Source organism: Lolium rigidum, chromosome 7 (assembly GCF_022539505.1).
Source record: "Lolium rigidum isolate FL_2022 chromosome 7, APGP_CSIRO_Lrig_0.1, whole genome shotgun sequence".
Lineage (NCBI taxonomy): Eukaryota > Viridiplantae > Streptophyta > Magnoliopsida > Poales > Poaceae > Lolium > Lolium rigidum.
The window spans coordinates 196,644,535-196,662,874 of NC_061514.1; the positions used below are offsets into that span (position 1 = coordinate 196,644,535).

General features: G+C 44.1%; 1 long non-coding RNA gene across 1 annotated transcript; it reads left to right on the forward strand.

The window, feature by feature from the left end:
* The first annotated feature begins 1,670 nt into the window (after positions 1-1,670).
* On the forward strand, positions 1,671-4,974 carry LOC124676386. The gene is made up of 3 exons (XR_006993601.1): positions 1,671-4,058; positions 4,137-4,183; positions 4,428-4,974. It is a non-coding gene; the product is annotated as an uncharacterized LOC124676386 (long non-coding RNA).
* The last annotated feature ends 13,366 nt before the right edge of the window (positions 4,975-18,340 follow it).

Below are 18,340 nucleotides of genomic sequence, written 5' to 3' on the forward strand. Positions count from 1 at the left end.
GCCTTCTTAGATCTTGGGTTAAAAGGTACACTAAATATGAAGGGAAACTATGGAAATCCATGGTTGATGCCAAATACAATGCACACAACCTCTATATTTTTTGTAGCAGGAATGTGGGTGTGTGACAGTTCTGGAAAGGGGTTATGTGGGTTGTGCAGAGCATCCAATTTGGGTATAGATGTTCTATAGGCCATAGTGATAAAATCAGATTCTGTGAAGACACCTAGTTTGGTATCTCCCCTTTAGCTGTGATTTTTTTTATAATTATGTAATTTTTAATGAGCATAATAGGATTGTTAATCAAATTTGGAATGGATCCCAACGCATGCTTACTTTTAAGAGGAATTTTAATGCCACCTTATGCAACAATGGAAGGAGCTAGAGGCAGTTTCCACAAATATTATTTTCTCGAATAGCTCTGATGCTTTGATTTGGCACTATGAAATTAAAGGGGTGTATTCTACTTCCTCTCTGTACTTTATTATTAATTTTGGTGTTTTCCAACCTATTTACATACCTGTTGTTTGGCAATTGCATGTGCCTCCTTGTATTCATAATTTCATTTCGCTTCTAGCTCATAACAAACTTATGACTAGGGACAACCTTAAAAAGGGGCACTTGAATAAACTTGAAGGCGACATTTTTTGTGTTGAGGAGGAATAACTACTATATTAAAGCTGAACAGCTTTTTTTTTCTCCTAATTTTGAACCTGTTCTGAATTAATGTCGGTTATTATTTGTGTGCAGTTTTGGTGCTCTGTGGGAATTTTTGAACACGCTGGGATGTGCAGCTTTGCTGGTTTCTTTTCTTGATGCATCTAAGTTGGATTTTTGTGGTTCTCCGGCCGTGTGACCACAGCTAAGACACAAATGGGAAGTTGCGCCGATGCGGTGGATGCTCAGTCAAAGCGGCAGCACAGTACCAACATAACCGATCGCACACGACTCCTCTCCTTGCCTTTTGCCCTCGGTCAAACCTGTAGCACGAGCAGCCCCTCATCGTCTTCCCTCCTCTGCCGTCGAGTCATCTCCCGCTTCCTTCCCTCCAGCTGCGTCGAGACCTTTCCCAGGTGCTGCCTCGAGCGATGGAACTCGGAAACTGCGGCCGGCGGCGCGGCGGTCGACCTCAGGTGGTGGCGGTTGTTGGGCGGCGGTCAGCTTCTTGGTTGTGAAGGGGCTGCTGATGCGCGGGGCTGTGGTGATTTCCACTGGCCGAGGAGGCCGCTTAATCTCAAAGCAGCTAGCCAGGGTGTTCTCCTTGCTCGAGGCCACGCTGGGCACTGGGAAGGCTGCAGAGCCGCTCCTCCAAGGCTCCAATCTATTCCATCACGCCCTCCTCCTGGCGACGCGGACAAAGGCGGGCGGACAAAGACGTCAAGGGAAAAGCTCCACTTACCGGAGCTCCGGCCGCTGCCGTACCCGGTGTCCGCTCGCTGCTGCGGTGCTTCGCGGTAGATCGAGGGGCGAGCTCCCGTGCCTGCCGACGGGAACCGCCTCGCCTTGGCGATGATAGCCTTTTTTATCTAATTTTTTTTGGAGGAATAGGGGAGAAGAGGAGGAAGCCGGAGCGCTCAACGCCTCCCACTCCCACAGCAGAGGCGGCGGCTGTAGGGAGCGCTGCGAGTGCTCACCTGAATGGAGCATAGTTTCCTATCCCTCATTGGAGCATGTCAGTAGTCGTAGACAACAAGGTAGTGGCCTATATGTGCTAAGGTCTGACCACATGTTCAGTTGTTCACCTAAATGTTCAATTACTTGAAACTGGAATGCCTCAGGTACTTCTATGTCCGAGCATTCTATGTACTTGATTTAGATTGGTGGTGTTTTATTCCATAGTTTCATTTGCAGAGCATAGCTGCTCTTGAATGAAGATCCAGGGCTGATAAAAATGGTTAGTTGTTGAATGTGCAATCTTCTATTCACTAGCTTATTCTCAATGGGGAACGGCTTATCAGTTAAGTTTAGCTGCTGTTACACAAACTTCCTTTTGCTACCTTCTTTACATCACTAAGAGCTACTGAACCAATTGTGACAAATAACACACCAGGATCTCTATATCTTTGACATATTCATACCACATATGTATTTCTAGAATACCTGCCTGTTGAGTAACGAGAAACTGACGAAGTGCAAGGCGTATGGTATCTTAAGTCAAATTAATATGCGAATTCCATTGAATTTGCTTTTGTCTAAGTAGATGTGTTAGGCCAGGAAGAATCTGAGTTATCTCATGAAATTGTCACTAGCCTAGATATAAGGAGAATGGATTATTTTTTCCAAACTACAGACACACAACATGATTTCTTATATAATCGTTACAATATAGACTAATAATTTTTAAATTTAAAGGCAGCACGTGACTTGCCCAAAAAAGTGTCGTATTTAGTTTATTAAGTTATTAATAACATACTGATTCGTTACAATGGCAGAAGCCCATGTCGAGGCTGCATTTGGACAAGTGAACCCTTCAATTGCAAGATCCTTTCTCACCCATAAAAGCTCTTCATCAAGTAGTGGTGCCTTACGTTTGCCACTCCCATTTGTTCCATATTTACCTTCATCTGAACGCTTACAGAGTAATTTATTATCTATTCTGCAATAACTATATGATGTCTGAAGTTACAACTTCTGCTGCAATGTTACCCAATCAGTCTAGCAAACCCGTTGGGTGGGATTGGGGTGTTGGCTAAGTATTTACCTGGAAAATAAGAACACGACAGAGGACAATTGAGCATACATACTGTATTTAATAAAGATAGGACGATCGCTAGCGGGTTGCATCAAGCAACGAGGAACTACAGATTCAAGGACGTCCAACTGCTCAACTATTCCCCTCGCCAGCTATGCTGCCAGCGAGGGCCGCAACGAGCAATTGTTCCTTTTCTAAAGGCCACTTGTTTGCTCTTTTAAATGAAGACAATAACCCTCCACATACCTGAATCTTTCTATAGCAGTACCTATACACTAATTCCTCCGGTGGTTTCATCCATGCGTCTGAAACCAGCTGGCCCTTTCTTCTTCCAGCAGCCAAACGAAAATTTCAGTTTTTCTTTTAACGTAGGGAATCCTCAAGGGAAAACAACTGAACACAATGCAGTACCTATGATTGAATGAGCTCCTGGATTCTGAGCAGGTCCGTGTATAAGAAGTTTAATCGATAGGTGTGATGGTCATTATTTGTCCGGGTCAAAGCACAACTCGTGTTTCTCTGCAATCTAAGGGGGTTGTCATTTTGCTCTCAGAACATGAGATCTCATCAGTGTCTGTGTTACTTCAAAACACAAAGAAAATTAAACAATGGGATTTGCATAGCTGACCTAGAAAACCTGGGGTTAGGGGTCTTTGTGTATCTTGCTTTGAGGACTTTGTAGTATTTGATGAAATAATTGCGGATGTCAAATTATTTGTCCTGAACTGAACACGTGTGTGTACTAATCTACTTGGTTTTTTTGGGGTTTTATATTTATATATACACTGATGGATTGCATCGTGTGTTGTCACTTAGTAAGCTTGATTTAATATGCATCTTTAATATAATAATCACATTTTCCCCATATGTTATTGCAGCCAACATTCATTGTTTTGCTAAGCAATGAGTGAATTAGCTGTTGTAGCTACAATACTTCGTTTACTCTTTCAGTAGAAATATTCTATATAAAGAAACCTAAAGAAACCATGTGGTACAGGAATGATAAAGGTTTTGCATTTTACAGGGGCTATGGTTATACTATATGAAATTTTGTAGGAAAGCTAGGTATTCCGTTGAGATTATTTGCAATCAGCCAATGGCGTTAGCTTTGATTGTATTTTCCTTCAGCCATGCGATTATTAGCAATCATCACGAGGTTGTACTCTATTTTTGCGTAACTTTTTGTATAGATTATTAGCAACCATCATGACTGCCACTCTGAAGTTGAGGCCCTGCTCACTCTTGGCTATATGTAGAAATTGAAGCTGACCTTTCGAGAAAGGCTCCATTCAGTTCTATGATCCAGGCATTCCGGTACATGTCAATAGAGAATCTGAAGCTATAACTCTTATAAAGGCTCATGTATGGTGTAAGTGCTTAGGCAATCTGTTATCTTCTTTTACCACATAGACATTATTTCAGCATTTCATATATCTCTGTGCACCAGGTGTTGCCTCTTTATCTTGGATCTTTTGTGGGATCTGATGAATATATGTAAGCTGCTCCTCCGTGAATGGGAAGTTAGTAAAATTATATTACCAGTTGTTAATACATGCGATTTTAAAATTCTTTACATGATCGGACGAATAATGTTACATCTCACTGAAATATGTCATGTTGTCATCACTTCTGACTTGTGTCACTTGAAATGTTATATGTGACTGAAAAATCAGAGTGCATACCAACAGCTTACTTAGTATTTCTACTTATTATTTTCTGGCTAATACATTTTGTGTAGGGACAGAGAAGATGGTTTAAGTTCATTTCCTCAATAGTCATGTTTCGCATTGATCTTATCAGATCTCTAGCACTTCTCCGTCTTAAAAACTTTGGCTTCCAATCAAACAGCAACTACATTACATGGGCATGCAAATTTTTTTTTGGTAAGGCCAGCTTTTCCTCAAATCCAACCAGACTCATAGTTTGCAAGTTGTCTAGAAACTCTTTGTGCATGCTAAATATAAATATTCAGAGGATGTGCCTTTTTGTCCGACAGTGTGCATTGCATGCTAAACACATATCACTCCACGACCTACTTCTCGCCTGACAGCCTGGATCAAGCTTGAGAAGAGCATCATTGCCAAGTGAAGACGGGAGTGGCCAAAATAGAGTTCGTGCATGGAGTTAGAACATTGTGTAAACGTATATTATCAAAACTAGCAAGTCTACTATTATAGTGTGCGTGTTTACCATATTTCTCTATGCCCTCCCACTATTGGTGTATACCATTTACTTATTTCTCAAGGTTAACTTTTTATGCACATAATTTCAGTGTATGATTATCAGATTTCATTACCAACCATCTTAAAATGGACTATATTTAAACAAGAAGATATTTCATCAATTCAAGTGTGACCTTAAAGTAATTACTATCAGTGTATTACACATTACACAGTTAGCGCGGCGTGCCGCCGCGCCCTTTCATGCTAGTCCATTCAACACCTCTTCTTCCACTCTATTGTAGCGATAGTGAGCAGCATAGACAAGGATATATTTGTGAATGATAAATAAAACTAGCCCATATGAAGAGGAATGTAAATTTAGCATCCCATCTCCCTATTGTTTAATGTCAATGTTGGGAATGATTACATCTTTATTGCCAATTGGATAGTCAACAAATAAGCATGCAATTTTAAATTCTATTTGTGCCGCTTCTTTGTGCTGCATCTGAAAAATTAGAAATAACATGATCTTTAATGGGATATGTGGTAGGATATCAATCAGGTTTGGAGGCTAATTCTGTACTCGGTGAGGAGGTGGAAGATACTCTTCAAAGAGCACATGGGGCCTAGGGTGGAGATGTTCTGCAACAAAGTGTTGATGATCCTTCGCTCACTCCCTGCTCCGGAGACATGAGGAGCAGTCCTGACTACTGCTCTTCTCCTTACGCCATGAGGTCGGCAATTCTGGGCACCTGGAGGACACCTACTTGTCTCCTCGAACCTTCCATGTTCGTCTCCCCCTCTGCTATCTAAAGCTGGCCCTGGCCTTGGCTTGTCTATTATCTAGAATTACCCGTTTTTAGTTTCCCCTTTCATTGTTAGTCTACTTTTTCTTTGTACTCATGGTATTTTCCTGTTGGTTGTGGCCTTGGTTTCAAAATACTTTGGACATGCTTTCTCATTGCCACATACCTACTTTGCCTGGGTTTCGTTGAGTATATCAATGGAACCGGGGATGGGAGATCCCTATTGAGCTAAAAAAATGATTAAGGCCAATCCATGGTTGGAGTAGTATGGGTGAGTTTTATCTGGAAATTCCTATTCAACACGCGATGTGTCGAAATCAATAAAAAAGGTTCGTTTTCGTGCATTGTCCCCTCGCTAAATGTCGTGTTCTCGATTTCCATGGAACACGAGTGTCGCCAAGTGTTATAACAAAGAAAAGGATTTACTTTCTTGAGGGAAAACCATTCAACGAGCTTTATTGATGATTAAACAAACGTATATTGTTTATGATTTTCAGAATAAATAGCTAGGGATCTCATTGTTCCAAAAACAATCAATGTGATTTTAAAAACTATGTGTAGCTAGCTCACCTGCGACCTCATTGGATTCCCTTTGGCAATGTTGAAACGTGATATTTCGAAAACCCGAAGATATGATCCTGCAATCTCATATATACTTGCAGACGATGTCGAGGAGACACCACCTGAAAGCATAGTCTCGATAAGCTGCACTTGTTGTTAAATTGGATTATGAAACTTTGACATCCCAAATCATTATGCGAGGCTGAGTCCATCTCTCATTGCATCAGCTTCCGCCATCGTAGCATCAATTAGAAAATAAATCTCCTTACAACTTGCAACAATCACTACAAGAAAAGTTCTTATAACAACGTCAAATTTTCGTCAGCTAATGGGTCTTTTTCGTCGCCTATGTGCCTAAACCGACGATATGGGTTATGTGGTGCATATCGCGTCACCTAAGGGTTTACCACAGATTTTTCGGTGCATCGCGTTTGGACGCCCTTTGGTCACGAAAAATAAGCCTGTCGCAAAAGAGTTTTCTGGAGGCCGTTGAGGAGTTCGTCAAGAAGGCGGTTGACGGCGGTGAACGGCGAGGTGGACCCCTGCGCGGTGGTGCGTCCCTGGCTTGAGGAGGAAAGGCGACGGTGCTCAATCGCGACGAAGAGGGCCTAATGGGCTCCACGAAGCACTCCTTCGGGCTCTCGCCGGAGAACTTGGGCGCGACGGCGAACATCGGCGTGTGGAGCTCGAGTGGCGGAACACGCAGAAGGCTAGAGAGGAGACGAAGTGAGAGCGTGGGGGGCGACGAGGAACCGTCGCACCCTTATATGGGAGAGAAGATCGTGGGCCAAAAACGGCCAGGCCCGCACCATTTCGCCTCGTGGACCGCCACGTGTCGCGGGGATACATGCGCTGCGAAAGGGTGACACACGGGAGGCCACGGGGATCCGCTGCGGCTCATTAATTGCGCGCGGGAGTCGAAGGACTTGACGCCTGACACTGGCGCGCCAGGTACAGTGCGCATGTCTCTGACAGGCACAGACTTCGGGATATTCTCGACTTCGTCGAGACAAGCTTTAAAGACAAAGAAACCGGCAAAAAGAAGCCGGAGATATTCGTTGGAGACCGTTTGGCTAAGTGTACTCGGCAAGGTGCCGGATGAGTTCAAATGGAAACCGGAAGGGTTAATCCGGTACGTTTGGAGTAGGAACCTGGCATGGCCCGTCGGATAGAATCCGCCGGACTATACCAGCTTCGGGGACTTATGTCGGGGGGATGGCCCCCGGTAGGCCAAGAATATGACAAGTTCGCCATGATATGGTAGTGGTAAACCGGATCACATAGTGATCCGGAATCTAAAGTTAAAGTTTAATAGACTTGAGTTGGTACGAACCGGTATCCCCAGAGGGGTATACCAAAGTACCGGCTCCAGAGGTTGTGTGGCTAAGTATAAAGGTACCGGAGATCAGAAGAAAGGGTACCGGAAAACCGGTACTAGGGGTCACTGTAGCCTATCGGCACTTTGGTCAAAGATTCCATCAAGGACTAGAGGACAAAGATGAGCGAAGCACTTCAGCTTTAAACGAAGCCCTGGCGCCAAAGCAAGAGGATGACGTAAAAGGTACCGGCGGAGGTTACCAGTCCCTGTTTAAAGTCATAACCGGTGCCAGGCGGGCCAAAGTAGCTTTATAAAGTAGCTTAGCTCATCTTAGAGTCCATTAGGGTTTCTTGCCTTGTAAGCCACCCTCTCCCCTATATAAGGAGAGGGGGCACACCGCTGCGCGAGAGAGATGGTTCGACCTAGAGAGAAATTAGGTTGTTCATCAGCGAGTAGAAGGAAGCTTGTACTATACATCTTCTACCTCTGGCCAAGGGCCAAGTTAAGAAATACATACCGGTTTCTTTTCACCTCTCTTTCCCTTGTAACAACACCCTCCCCCCGATCCTGTAGCGTACATTCGGCCCCAACTTAAGCCATCCTATGGCATCTGTTGTTTCCCCACGACGACACCACTCACTTTTGCTATCCCTCTTGCACAAACTATGCACTTTTCACGTCTTTTGCATAAAACACCAACTAAACGTGTAGTTGGTTGCACAGAGGTCCAAATATGAGATTAGGCTAGTTAACATCAAATCTTGTTACAAAACTACGCAAATAAAAGTAGATCAAACGAAAAACAAGAGCATAGATTTTTACGTGGAAAACCCAAACGGGAAAAAACCACGGAATGCACGGCGGCGTATCACTATAATTGGAGGAGTATTACAATACACGAGAGAGTACAGACCCTGTATGTGCTATCAATGTTGTATCTCTCTCTAATCTATTCTATGACTACCTTGGACTATATATAGGGACAAACAACTCTCTTTCTTGGCGGACACAAAATAGAGTTGTATTGTGCTACGTCTAGCACGTTTACAATGCCATAGTCCGTTACGACTCCTTCCATATGTTAGTTTATATTGTTCCATTCATTGAAATTTTCATAATTTTTAAGATTTTTAAAAATAATAGTTGATGACACGTGGATGCCACATCATCACTCACTATGGGCCCTGGCTATCAGATTTGCGATTAACAAGTCTAATCCTTGATTTGGACCTCCGTGCAACCAACTACATGTAAAGTTGGTGTCTTCTGCAAAAGACGTGAAAAGTGAGTGATTTGTGCAACATAGACAGCAGTAGTGAGTGATTGGTGCAATTTCCTCGGCCATGTCCCTTCGTGAGGCGGTGCTGCTGGTGTGTAGGTAGCCCAACTTGAACCCATTAAGTCGAAGAGTGAGGTGGACCCGCCTGTCTGAAATGTCCCCAAATTTTGCATTCATATTGGCGGGATAGCTGAAATTTGAACCAGTGGTAATATCCCATCTATCCCTGATTCAGGCAATTGTAACATGTCAACTGCGTCTGAGGTCAAGGATATTATAGTACTTTTAAACCGAGGGCACCATAACCCGAACCCAGCCGAAATGAACATGGTTTTCCCCATTTCAACAAACCCTAGATCCGCCTCTGCCTCTGCCTCCGCCTCCGTCTCCGGCCACATCCACCACCGTCCTTAGCATATTTCTCCATCCCTTTATTCTTACAGATCCCTGCCGCTTCGGTCACATCATGGCCCTCGATTCATCTCCGTCCCTGCCTCCCGCCCGCCGGTGCCATTCACGCCCGTCTCGGTCAGCATTGGTGAGGAGCAACGACATAGAAATGGGTATACTCTAGTTTTACGCCTAGTTAACTCGACTGTTTCTTGATCTGCCCGATTGTATGGTCGATCTTGCTAGTTGGTGGTTCATTTGTTTATTTTTATAGATCTCGGAAGAAGATAGTTGCTTATTCTAGAAGATACTCCCTGTAAGAGGTTTTAGGTGCTTATAAAGTAGACTAGATACGAACTAAAGTGAGTGAACACCTACATAGTACTAAAAATAGTCTAGATACAAACTAAAGTGGGTGAACTAAAGAAAGTGCTTCAACATCTTATATTTCCAAAAGGAGGTAGTAGTTGGTTATTTTAAAGGATATGTCGGGTGCACCTTGATTTCGTTGGTTCTAATTTCTTACATTTATGTCTCTGCATCATTTTTCCCTCTATTCATTGCTCACGCACATCATAATACACGTGTCTTTTCTGTCGTTATTATCCCATTTGGATGCAGAGGAAGGAAGGTTGAAATAAGGCTTCCTGGTTGTAACTCGTTTAAGTTCTTCTCTTCCAAGCCAAGTTCATGTGGAAAAGTCTAGTAAAAGGGGAGCCTTAGTTTCCTAGTTCTTTATATGCACGTTTAGTAGGTAACTTCCTCCCTCTAACACAGGTAATGATGATACAGGACCATGACCTTTCAAATATTGAACTCCACAATGCGGCAGTAGTGACGTTTGTTGTATTTAGTAAGTTACTTCCAGGAGTACCACTTTAATTTTCTAAATGTTTGTTCTTTTATGTTGATCCAGACGGTGAAGGTGATTGTTCTGTTGAAAGGGAAGAAAACAAGTCAAACGGACTCAAAAGGTTGCCCCTACCTATGTGGGCCAAACTTCCAGTTTTCAATCCAAACGGGAAGACAAGGCTCGAGCCTGCCGTCATACCATGAAAGTTTGCAAGAGAACACAACAATGCACTCAAGAATCATGTGCCTGTGCGGTCACATTGGATTAAGAACAAAGGAGACACTAGGTCAAATTGCCCCCGAAAGAAAGGGATTTTTGACAAGCCTGCAGAACACTGCAATGATCCTCATGCTAAGGTCAGTGCCATTCTACCATCTGTGTATAAGATATGCGCAAATAACCAGAAAATCTATTCCAATGATGAGTTATGAAGATACCGTGTCGTGTTATTATGCAGTGCACATCCTACAAAATTTGGTTAGTCTAGACATTTGTTTAGTTAATCAGAACAATGCGAATTTAACAAAGTATGATGGCTATCTAGTTTTATTTTAGATCAATGCATATGCTTGATGCTTCAACTATAATAACACTAATTGCATTTCCATCCATGTTGTTGGCATTGCCAATTTCATGTGGAAATCTTTAACTTTTATGATGGACCGCTGCTGGTACATTAAAGTAAGTAGGTAGTTGTTTGTATGAGCCTTTGTGCACATTGTACCTTTATACCAGATCCACGTACCTGTAAGTTGGTCTCATGTATGTCTGTGATTTCAGGGAAAAGAGTACTGATACGTCTCCGACGTATCGATAATTTCTTATGTTCCATGCCACATTATTGATGATATCTACATGTTTTATGCACACTTTATGTCATATTCGTGCATTTTCTGGAACTAACCTATTAACAAGATGCCGAAGTGCCGGTTCTCGTTTTCTGCTTGTTTTTGGTTTCAGAAATCCTAGTAAAGAAATATTCTCGGAATTGGACGAAATCAACGCCCGGGTTCCTATTTTGCCCGGAAGCATCCGGAACACCCGAGAGCCGCCGGAGAGGGGGCACAGGCCCACCGGACCATAGGCCGGCGCGGCACAGGGGTGGCCCGCGCCCCCCTATGGTGTCGTCGCCCCGTTGACCTTCTGACGCCGCCTCTTCGCCTATATAAAGCCCCTCGACCTAAAACTTCGATACGGAAAAGCCACGGTACGAGAAACCTTCCAGAGCCGCCGCCATCGCGAAGCCAAGATCTGGGGGACAGGATTCTCTGTTCCGGCACGCCGCCGGGACGGGGAAGTGCCCCCGGAAGGCTCCTCCATCGACACCACCGCCATCTTCATCAACGCTGCTGTCTCCCATGAGGAGGGAGTAGTTCTCCATCGAGGCTCGGGGCTGTACCGGTAGCTATGTGGTTCATCTCTCTCCTATGTACTTCAATACAATAATATCATGAGCTGCCTTACATGATTGAGATTCATATGATGATGCTTGTAATCTAGATGTCATTATGCTAGTCAAGTGGGTTTTACTTATGTGATCTCCGGAGACTCCTTGTCCCACGTGTGTAAAGGTGACGAGTGTGTGCACCGTGTGGGTCTCTTAGGCTATATTTCACGGAATACTTATTCACTGTTATGAATGGCGTAGTGAAGTGCTTATTTATATCTCTTTATGATTGCAATGTGTTTTGTATCACAATTTATCTATGTGCTACTCTAGTGATGTTATTAAAGTAGTTTTATTCCTCCTGCACGGTGTAATGGTGACAGTGTGTGCATCCGTGTTAGTACTTGGCGTAGGCTATGATTGTGATCTCTTGTAGATTATGAAGTTAACTATTGCTATGATGGTATTGATGTGATCTATTCCTCCTACATGGTGTGAAGGTGACGAGTGTGCATGCTATGTTAGTACTTGGTTTAGTCGTGTTGATCTTTCATGCACTGCGAGGTTATTTAAATATGAACATTGAATTGTGGAGCTTGTTAACTCCGGCATTGAGGGTTCGTGTAATCCTACGCAATGGTGTTCATCATCCAACAAGAGAGTGTAGAGTATGCATTTATCTATTCTGTTATGTGATCAAAGTTGAGAGTGTCCACTAGTGAAAGTCTAATCCCTAGGCCTTGTTCCTAAATATCTGCTATCGCTGCTTGTTTACTCGTTTTCTTGCGTTACTACTGCTGCGTTACTACTGCTCATACTTATTTATACCACCTGTATTTCACTATCTCTTCGCCGAACTAGTGCACCTATTAGGTGTGTTGGGGACACAAGAGACTTCTTGCTTTGTGGTTGCGGGGTTGCATGAGAGGGATATCTTTGACCTCTTCCTCCCTGAGTTCGATAAACCTTGGGTGATCCACTTAAGGGAAACTTGCTGATGTTCTACAAACCTCTGCTCTTGGAGGCCCAACACTGTCTACAAGAATAGAAGCACCCGTAGACATCAAGTACAATTATACGGATCCCACTTCTTTTTAATTATTGAAGGAGTGTCATGTCACCCAGAAAAATGGCTTCCCCACTGCTGTACATGATGCACTAGTAAGACAACTTTCAACGAGTCCTTTCTAACGAGAATATATCTTCCTGCATCTGATAACCTTGTTTTCTCTATGCAAACAAACGCTGAAATGAAAGAACAGCTCTGTGTACCTATGGTATCTAGAGGACCTAAGAGTGAGGCCAAGGCATTATCCACTGCAGCAATAATGAGTGACCTTGCTCAAGATCTGGCGATAGAGAAGAGTGCCAACGCGGAGCTCCTGGATGTTGTTAACTCACAACGTGATCAAATGGATGAGCTGGCCAACATTGTACAAGAAGGCGAAAAGCAACAAGTTGACATGGAAGCAAGGATTGAGAAGTTAGGCGAGATAATACTAAATCAAAGATAGAAAGTTTGGCCCAGATAATGTCATGCCTGATGTTGAACGGTTGAAATGTTATTTTTTTCTCTCTTTGGTCGTGCTAGTTGTACTACAATGTCTGAGATTTTATTATGGGCCTATAATTTTTCTTGAGGACTTACAAATCTTTAATATTTTTTTATTTGAGGAGATCGAATCTGTAATAATTAATAATAGCTGACATTTTGAATCCTAACCTATAATACCTGATGTTTTGAATCCTAACCACGTCAGCTATTATAATTAATAACAACTGACGTTGTTAGGTTTCAAAATTAACTGACCTAGTTACTGTTGGTAGTTTTCAAGCTATTGGGCTTTACAGCTAAATGGGCTGCAAAAAGCCTATCGAGATGTTGTATTATTTATGCTTACCATGCAAGCCGGGCCGAATTGGGCTTATCATGCAAGCCTATCTAAATATTTATGGACCTCATAGGAGGGATGTAAATTGGGTTCTCTTTTAGCATTACAATCTTTCGGCCCAGAAAACATAATCTTAGTAAGGCTCATTTTAACATTACGATCTTTAGGCCCTGTAAAAGTGATATTCATTAGGCTTCATTTTCTTAAATATTTATGAGCCTGATAGAAGGAAGTTTAGGTGGGCCAACTTTGGAATTTCGGCCCAGTAAATATAATCTTAACACGGCCTATTTTAACATTATGATCTGCAGGCCCAGTTAGTGATATTAATTGGGCCCCTACATTTTAACATTTATGGGCCTGATACAAGGAACCTTAATTGGGCCCTTTTTTTATTAATATCTACGAGCCTTATGGATGAGATTTTAATTGAGCCGCATTCGTGTTTCCACGTGTCGCACTTTCGTTGGCGCTGCTGGCACGTCCTAGGGCCACGTGTCGCACTTTCATAGGAGGTGCAGGCACGTCCTAGTGCCACGTGTCGACTTTTCATTGGCCCAGGTACGCGCATGTTACTGGTCCATTCGGTCAGGAAAGTTGTGCCACGTGGTAGCCCCCAACACGGACACGTGTCCACATAGTAATTGTTGCAGTGTTAGTGTGATTGGCCCATTTGGATCATCTTGGTTCGTCCACGTTTCGGATGACGTCATCGTAAACGACAAAGGTGATGTCACCCGATAGACCAGACACCTCAATCATTAGCCTGGTACACCTGACGCAATGGTCGCCGAACGGGGGAACCGACACCATGATGGAGTTTTAGCGTCATGAAGATATGGGCCGGGCGGGCTCCGGGCTAAGGCGTGTCGTCACGGATTCATGACGGGATGCCTTAACCGTACGTATGGCCATCTGTGACGCGAGGTCTGCCACGGTCTTGCAAACCGTCAGGATCACGTGTGTGTGACGCATTTTGGACATTCGCCCACGAACTAAAATTGTTATAGAAGATCCATATGTTACTAGTGCGGAGCCGCACGGAGGGAGTCCAAAAGCGGACCAAGTTCGTGTGTAAGCGTGCGTTTGGTTGGTGATCGAACTAGGGATGGGATTGGACCATCCCCATTTTACGTGTGTTTGGTTATAAAGTGCATGGAACCGTCGGCATGCAAGGAATCCTCTCTCCAGATGTTGTCCCAACTCACCACCCAAAATTGGCCGAACCTCCTCATCCCACTTTTTCTAACACCGTGGACCGCCTCCTAATTATTTCTCTCACCCCTAACAAGCACCGTCGCCTCGTTCTTCCCCATCGACATCACCACCAGATGCGTCGCCTCCAAGCCACGCTTCCCTTCTCTGCGGCTGGGCATGATCGGCCGGCGGCTGGGCATGGCTGACCAGGCGGCAGCACGGGGTTAGGCACGGCTAACCGAGCGACAACGCGACATCGGTGGCCGGCAGCTGGAGCAGTGGCGGCGCCAGAGATGAAGGGCCGGATATTCATTTTCAACCTGGGTATTCAGTTTGCCAAAATCCTCATGTATTTGCTAAATTTTTCACTGATTTATGAGGAAATTATAAGGTTTTGTCAAAATCTTGGGTATTCACTTGCATACCCAAGAATACCTCTGGCGCCGCCCCTGAGCTGGAGCCCTGGCTCCATCCAGAGCAGATCGAGAGCAGGGAGCTCTGCAATTCGCCGTTTCCCAACATAGACGCCTCCTCCACTACGTCGGCGGCCGACGGCTGGAGTTCTGGCTCCCCATTTTTTGTGTTATAAACTAGTAACTGCAACTTAGCATGTTAACCCAACCGCTATTGAATATTATGAGCTAAGGACATTTCATCCCATCTCTGAAATCCTTGGAACCAAACAAAACAAGGGATCAACTAATTGGGACCATCCCTATCCACATAATCCATCCCATCCAATCACATACACGTTTGTCCACCAACCAAACGCACGCTAAACTTCGCTGCTCTCTCCCCACTCCCATCCAGTCAACTATCTCTCTCGGTCTCGCACACCCGTGGACGAGGCACCATGGCGGAGATCGTGGAGATCAGGAGGGGTAGTTCCGTAAACACCACCAGATCCGGTGTACATATCTCATTCTCATATCTCATCCAGTCCCCGAGGGCACAGATCTGGTGGTGTCGGGCTCATCCTCCTCCCCCTGGTTCTCCTCCTGCGGCGTCTCCCTTTCGCCCAAATCTGGTGGTGTCGGGCTTATCCTCCTCCTCCTCTGTGCTCCCCCCTTCGGCCAAATCGGAACCGTCCGTACCGGGGGACGGCAACCCCGACCACCGCCGACACCAAGGTAGTCGATGTGGTACCCCATCGTGCTCACGATCTAGGGTTATTTTGTTATAATTTTTATTATATGCCTGATGCTAGACAGTCTATACATGTTAATGTTTAGTGTGCTCATATCCGCGAAGTATCAATCAAACATTGATTCTTTTTTCTGTTACATTTGCAGTTCTGAAAAAAAGGATTTGCCATGCAAAGTTTCGAACTAGATTAATTTATTTTATCTATTTTTTATTTACATGTAATAGGGGTATCATATTTTTGTGACACCGCACAAAAGGCCAGATTTGAAGCTGAAGCTAACCCCACAACTTGTTGATGATGCAGCGAAATGTAAATTTTTTATTTTTTGCAAAATCTTGGTTTCCTTCACCTGTATTTTTTTTATCTTACATTGGTGATTTTTTTTTGCAGTCTCATAAAATACTATGTCCTGGAGTGTAACACGCACCACAATTTTTTTTTGCCTGGATTTATGGGTGTTGTGAACACCAGAGCTAACTCTTCCATATGCATGTCTTAACATACTCAGAAGGAGACTTTGTGGATAAAATTGGTGGACTCCCTCTTGGAGTACTATAATCCTATCCCTAAGCTCTTTAGCTGAATCGATGTCATTGACTTTCGTTGATGCCACTTCTTTGGCTGAGTTCCTTAGCGACGGAAAAGTCGCTACTTTAGGTGACACCGCACGAAAGGCCAGATTTGAAGCTGAAGCTAACGCCAGCTCTCAGATGTGCAGTTGAGAAGGAGGGCTTGATCGCTTTCCCTTTTTCTTTCTAGGGTCTTTCTTGCAATGGCTATAACCTAATTTTACTTTGAGGTCCTTTTTGTATTATGCCCACTGTTTTAATGTATGCAGCTACCGTGTACTTCTAGACCCTTCCGGGTTCACAAAAAGAGAAAATATCTTTAGCGAGCCGGCATGCCATGCCTCCTTAAAATATTGCAAATATCACCCAATATATACCGGTCTCTTCATTGACAAACTACTCAATTTACTTGGGTTTGCACAAACCACTTTCAAAGAAAGGCTATTTTAATGAATAGTTTTTGCAGTACTGTGAAATTCTACTCCGTGTATCATCACATCCAAAAAGTGGCGTTCGGTTCCAGAACCAAGTGGAATGGAACAGAACCATTCCTCACGCGTTCGGTTGTATAGATATGTGGGGTCCACAGCAAGAATATGTTCCTTAGTATTTCTCGCCCCCAGCCCACCTCACACACCCTCCCTCTGCGCATCTGCTTCCCGCCATGTCTAGCAACAAGAGCAAGGTAGAGCTCGGAGGAGAAGATGCATTGCAGCCTACCCTGCCGTTGAAGGGCAAGCAGGCCGAAGTTAATTCGACTTTTTTCCTTCATTTTTTTCAACAATGCTCAGACTTAAGAATCAATGTGTTATACCTTCCGTAGGTGCTCCCTCTCCCATTCAACACAGTTATCACCCCGAGCCAGATAAGGGATCTCATGTTACCACCTCCCCAGCTGACCAATTGTGTCATGGAGCCGGAGACGAAGGTAACTTCCGTTCGTGTGCCCACCTTTTGCATATTCAATAGAATTAGTCAAGATCTAGCTGTCACCTTTCGTAGGTGTCACCATCCTTCACCGGCTTCTTCACCCAGTTCCAGAGCCAGAGGGAGCTCGAGTTAGCAGCTGCGCCGCCATCCAAGATTGTCAGGGAGTCGGAGAGCAACGTAACTTCGGCTCGCCTGCCCTCCTTTTGACTATTGCATCGTAAGAGGAGTTAAGATCAGCTCTTACCTTTCGCAGGTCTTCGCACTCAAGTCCCTCATGACCGAGAACCAGAGGGAGCTCGTGTTAGCACCTACCCAGCCGCCCAAGAGTGGTAGGGAGCCGGAGACCAAGGTAAAATCGGCTCGCTTGCCCTCCTTTTGCATATTGCACGGTAGGAGTTAAGATCTAGTTGTTGCCTTTCCCAGGTGTTTCCATCCTTCAGCCAGAACCAGACGGAGCTTGTGTTACTAGCTCCCCCGCCGCCCAAGAGGGTTAGGGAGCAAGAGACCAAGGTAACATCGGCTCTCCTGCCCTCCTTTAAAGTTATTGTATGCTTGGATTAAGAGTGAAATGTTTCCTCTCGCAGGAGCTTGGCTCCATTTTTAAACAGAAGAAGAAGATTTTCAAGCTAGCCGGATATAATGGGATTACATAGGTGTTCAAGCTCGGGGGAGAAGTTGAGATCAAGCTCGAGGAAAAAGATGAGATGGATGAGCTGCTCAAGAACTTTGGAGAAGATCAGTTCAAGGACAATGAGGTTACTAGGACTCGCTACCTTTCTTTTTATCGGTAATCAAGGAAAGTAAGTGCAAGATTAATAAGCTGCTGGCTATAGAGCCCTGCCATATCATCTTGCAGTCATCATAAAGCCCACTCACACAATAGATTGACTACTCGTATTACGCTGGTTGCTAAGTAAGTTTTATTAGAGATTTAATAATTTAATGTTTGGATGCTATTGGGCTTAGCGGCAAACGGCCAGCTTTTTAGACAAAGTTTGAGGATAAACGTCCACTTTTTTGAGAACGGAGGGAGTACATATTAAACTAAACATTTGTTTTATATTAGTATTAGTCTACCTTTTAGGGTGCTTTGTCCGTTGTAGAAGTGTAGTAGTACCTTTTCTTTTTCGGAAATGGTCTATTCTCGATTGGACTTTGAT